Genomic DNA, 5741 nt, shown 5'->3' with positions numbered 1-5741 from the left:
CCACAGTGTATCTGTCTCTGTGTACAACGTTCTCCTGGTTCTGCTCCTCTCACTTTGCATCAGTTCCTGGAGGTCATTCCAGTTCACGTGGAATCCCTCCAGTTCATTATTCCTTTTAGCACAATAATATTCCATCACCAACATATACCACAATGTGTTCAGCCATTCCCTAATCGAAGGGCATCCCCTCGTTTTTCAATTTTGGGCCACCACAAAGAGTGTAGCTATGAATATTCTTGTACAAGTCTTTTTCCTTATGATCTCTTTGGGGTAGAAACCCAGCAGTGCTATAGCTGGGTCAAAGGGCAGACAGTCTTTTAGCGCCTTTTGAGCATAGTTCCAAATTGCCATCCAGTATGGCTGGATCAATTCACAACTCCACCAGAAATGCATTAATGTCCCAACTTTGCCACATCCCTGCCAACATTTATTACTTTCTTTTACTGTCATATTAGCCAGTCTGCTAAAAACCTGCTCTCTCAAAAGGAGCTCAAACATTAGGGAAATAACTCTCCCAATGACCTGAGAAGGGCAAAGCCAGAGTGATCTTTGAAAGTGGAGCGTGCCCATTTCACAGAGCGGAACATGAGTTGCTGCGGCTGGAGACCTGATCACAGGAAGGGCTTTGGCAGCACAGAACCGCAGAACCAGGTTCCTCTACTTCCCTGACCCCCAGAGGGCCACCTATGAGGACCCTGAGCACGGTCTATGTCCTGAGTAACCGAGAAAGGGGTGAGGAAGGGGACCACAGCATCCCTGCTGGGAAGACATCTCAATTCCTATTCCAGGGCGGAGGAAATGCATTTTAAAAGCGAGTGACCACTGGGGGGCGACAGTGATCCAGGCATGGGGCTCAGAGCTGGTCCAGGGTGGCCTCCTCAGGGCTTCTGGAGACCAGACTGCGAGGGGGACCTCAGGACTAAGCTCCAATTCCAGTCTTTCTGCTGAGGCTTTGAGGAATAAATCACTGCCCCTTCTAGGGGCCTCAGTTCCCTCATCTGTAAAACGAGGAGGTTTGGATTAAAAGAGTACCAAGGTCTCTTTTCCCTTTAAATCTATGGTCTGGTGATGCTGGGCCTCAGTTTCCTCACCTGTACAATGGGAGGGAAGGGGTTGGGCTGGAGGTGCTGATCAGGATCAGTTCTAGCTCTAGGCCTAGAACCTCAGGAGCCAAGAGGCACCTTGCAGGGTCCTGGCCAGGGGGAAGGAGATGAGACTAGCACTAGACTTTGGCTCTTTCTGGTGGAGAGCCCTTGGGTGATGCCCCTTCTCTGGGCCTCAGCATCCTCAGCTGTGAAAAGGGGTTAATGACTGACTGCAAAGAATGCCTCAAGAAAGGGGCTGTCCCTGCTGCTGGGGTTATCCCAGAGCAAAGCCACAGGCTGGCCTGGGGAAGGGCACCACTGACCGGGTTAGAGCTGGCCGTCAGCAGGAAGTTAGGCAGGACCCCATGGGGCACCGACAAGGGAGTGACGACAATTCCCCAAGAAGGAGTGGGGGAATGTTGGCTTCCCAGACGAGACCATCTGAATCTGAGTCACTTTCCACAGAAGAAAATGAGACCAAGCCAACCAGCACAGATATTGTGTGTTGTTTGTTTGGCCAGTTCTCTCATAGCCACTTCAGTCCTAAGCATCTTCAGTTATTTACAGGAACCCCAGCTGCCCCATCTGCGTCACCCTCCCAACTCCCATCCCTTTGACTGTGTTTGCCCCTGAGGGTTCCAGGTGGGACCACTGTGGCCCTCCCTAAGGGGACCTGCCTAGGTCCTGTCTGGTAAGAGCAGGGAGATCCTGGGGGTCAGACCCCAGCAGCACCTGGGATTCAACATTAGAGCCATAGACAGGATCAGAGATGATCCAGGAGATTAGAATGACTGTCATGGAGACACTCAGCAAGGGATAGGCAGACCAGGCCCTTCCCCTCTAAAGTATTAGCTGAGAGTTGGATTAGATGGTATCAGAAAGTTCTGACAGCCTCAACATCCTGTTTTGTTCTAAGCTCAACCCCCCCAGCTCTGATGTTCCCTGTTCTAAGCTCCCCCCAACTCTGATGTTCCCTGTTCACTCCTTTTATAAGGTCCACACCTTCTCAGCCATGCTCCTTCCTCCATCACAGTCCCTTCCCAGGTCAGCCTCCTTGTACCTATGACTCATCCCATCACAGAGCATGTGTCCCAGGCACCTTTGGGAGGGGATGGGCAGGGCCAGGCTGGCTATCACAGATAAGGCTTTAGAGCCATTCATGAGGAGCAGAGACAGGAAGGCTCTAAGGTCCCCACTGAGCCCCAACCCCTTGGGTCAAAGGGGCAAAAGCACAGGTTTGGGGATGATCAAGTGCGACCTTCTATATGGTGCCTCCCAGGCTGATCCAGTCCATATTGAGTGATGGAAACACCATGATCACAGAGATGCGGGGTTGCCTCCAGCAGATAAGGTGTCCAGCCTGTGAATCTTAAAAATTCTCAAACCCTACTTCATAAGATTTGGTTAAGACCATTCCCCATTTAAACAATGAAAGTCAGGAATGTGGGGATTCTACTTCACCCATACTTGAGCATACCTTAGGAGAAGATAAAGTTGTAAACTCCTTGCTGAACAATGAAAAATACTTAACCCATATTTATAGTAAGGCAAAAGCTCTTAAGCTGTGCCTATTTTTAGATCTAATACAAAAGGGTGCTAGGTACCTATAAAGGTCAGGCAACTTGTAAACTTGCAAGTGGCAAAGAGGTGAGAACTTACTCAGAGGTTTTAGTCTACTCAGGTGTGAATTACTCAAAAGTTTAGTCTACTCAGGTGTGAATTAAGAATGGTCTGTCCTTTGGAAAACGTCTACTGTGATTGGTAGATGTAAGAACTTAGGGGAGGTGACATAGGAGAAAATTCGCTTTAAAAAGGAGCTCAGAAAGGGCTCTGGGATTCATTCAGCTGGTAGATTCAGCTGAGATTCAGCTTGCCAAAGCTGAATTGGAGGAGGCAGCTGGCCAAAGCTGCCTTGAAGGGCTTGGTGACTGAACTTGATTGAGCTAGCTGAAGCTGAACTGGTGTCTCTCTGAACACTAAAATCTTGCTTTGGACAGATCTTGTGGTGAGTTGATAAAAGACTGACTGATCTCTCTCTTAAGGCTTAAAAGCCTAGGCTGGCCTATCTCTTTTTTCATTGTTTCCTCTTACTCTCTTTCATTAATTCCTTATTTGTATTAATTAAAATCTCCATAAAACTCAGCTGACTTGGGTATATTTCATATTTGGGGATTTTTCCCTGGCGACCACTTTATTTTTAATATAAAAAACATATCTTTGCGGTCACAGTTTAAGGCAACCACTCTTTTATCTGTAACAGTTTATAACCAACACTAACTTTAACTGTAACAAGCTCCAAATGCTTGCTGGCTGAAGGAGAGGATGGCCTGCCTCATGCCCTGCAGGAGAGGTTTCTCAAACATGGGTAAGTCCCCCAAAGGGGTCAGTGAATCATGGTACCTCAAGACCCAGCTGAACCCACTGAAGACCTAGGGTAAGCACCACACTGGCAGGGAGGGTCTGGCCTGACCATTACCATGGAGCTGCCAAGTGGCTGGAGAACTCCAGAGGTCCATCCAGCAGCCTCTCTGAGGACCCAGGGTTGTCTGCCCAAGTATGATGTCACGGTCAGATAAATGAGATGAGACACACTGTGCATTCAGCCCATGTACACAGACATCACACACAGTGTTCTGCCATAGTACCATGGTATGTTTATTATATAGGTTTTTGGTACACACACATAATCAATTCTCTACGTATTTGACATTCTACAGTTTGATTGGATATTATCAAATCACCTAAACAACACTCTTGTGATGTTACTACAACAAAGAAATCTGTGATCATTTACTAGGTTTCTACAACACTCTGTGATAGATATGATTAATGTGAATAAAGCCATTTGTAGGTTAGTACCCCTTGACCAACTGAGAGGATCATTGTGCTTTTGGTCAGTTTTCACTATCCATCATAATTGCTTGGGAGATGAACAACAAAACATATTTGTATCTAGGTGTGAGGACTTTAGGCAGACCAATTTTGGGGGTTTCCTCAATTTACAAGTTCTGTTTTTCTTGTGTTACTTTGAAATGCCTAGCGATGCTGCTTGGCTTCTATTCCAACAAATTCATTCGAGTGTGGTAACTGTAGGACAAGATTCATTATAGTACTCAAACTTTTAGCTGGTGTTTTTTGTAGGGCCTTGCAGCTTGAGAAAGAAGGGGTCATGGGTAGCAATCTTTGGGCTTTTATTCTATAATTGGAATCTTTTGGGGGTAATAACTAGGGGGCTTAAAGTAGGGTATATATTTATTGATCCTATAAGTATTTGCTCTCATGTTATTTCTCCTGTATTGGGGAGAGAATAATAATCATAGCAAGTCCACTAGTGGGGAAATTTTGGGGAAAGAAGTCACGACTCATCCAAACTGTGGGTGGTATGAATTTTAGATTTACTCCACCCTGCTTAGTTTAACAAAACAGGAATGTCTACACCCCTACTTCAGGATTAAGTGTTGAAAAGGATGGCCTGTGGAAGACATGTGCTAGCAAATGACAAATCAGAAACAACTGACAGACCCCTGGGCTGTCCTAAGTCAAGCTTAAACTATCATTGGTACACGTGAGACACCGGAAGTGATGTGAAAAACGGTCTATATATTTCTCAACACTTCCTCTCTCCACTCTCTTTGGCGGCAGAGAGGTGGCTCTGCCTCTTGAGGCAGAGAGGTAGCTGGTGGCAACATGCTGAATGTCTTCGCACCTTAGCATGGCTACAGCTATTGTCCAGGTTTGGCGGTGAGCATCCTTGATACAGTAACTGGAAGAAGCTTAATATCATAGGTCAGGTGAGGCGTCTTCTCTGAGCTCTCTTGGAGTTTAGGCTGATTCCTTTTTCCTTTACCTTCCAAAACACTATCCTCTTAGGAAGCCCCGAATCTTCATAGCAGAGGTCTTTGAACTCCCCCTGGCACAGGCTAGGCCAGAGAAATCCTATATCGTTTTCCCTCTCTCTTCTTCTTAATTCCTTCCCTCTATATTAATTAAACCCCCATAAAATTTCCAAACTGACTTGAGTATTTTATTTGGGATTTGAATTAATCCCTGGCGACCAATTAAATTTATATTCAGTCTCAACTCTAAAATTTACCCTTACAGTCACCTCCTTGGATGGAGCCTGTCTTTATGTGTATCTTCTTGGGATGGGCTTGGCAGGCGGGCAGCAATCTGGATCCAGAGCTGGTAGTAGGTTCTCCTGGAGCCCACCCTAGACTTTCCTCTCCCCACAAGCACCCAGCTTCTATCTCCCTCCTTTTCCCAGCCCAGCTCCTCCAAACTGTCCACATGTTGCACCCCAACTACCTCACCTTTCCCCCTCCCCTCCCAGGCCCTTCTCAGTCAATCAAACTCTTCCCCTCAGCTGAGACTGCTGCCTTCAGGGTCACTTCCCCTCAATGGCCTCCTCCACCCTCATCCTTCCCCATGCCTTGGCAGTGTGTGACACTATTGACTGACCCACTATCTCCTCCTAGACACCTTCTCTATGGATTTTGGTGACACTGAGACACTGTTCTGTCTTTGTTCTCCTCTTGCCTATCTGACTGTGTCCTCTCCTTTACCTTTACCCCTGCACCATCCACTCTCTAATTTGGGGAGTTCCATGAGGCTCTGCCCTGGGCCCTCTTCTCTCCTCCTTCCCTCTCTGTCTCCCTT

The sequence above is a fragment of the Monodelphis domestica genome, chromosome 5, assembly GCF_027887165.1.
Source record: "Monodelphis domestica isolate mMonDom1 chromosome 5, mMonDom1.pri, whole genome shotgun sequence".
Taxonomy (NCBI): Eukaryota; Metazoa; Chordata; class Mammalia; order Didelphimorphia; family Didelphidae; genus Monodelphis; species Monodelphis domestica.
Note: the sequence above shows the minus strand (reverse complement) of the source record.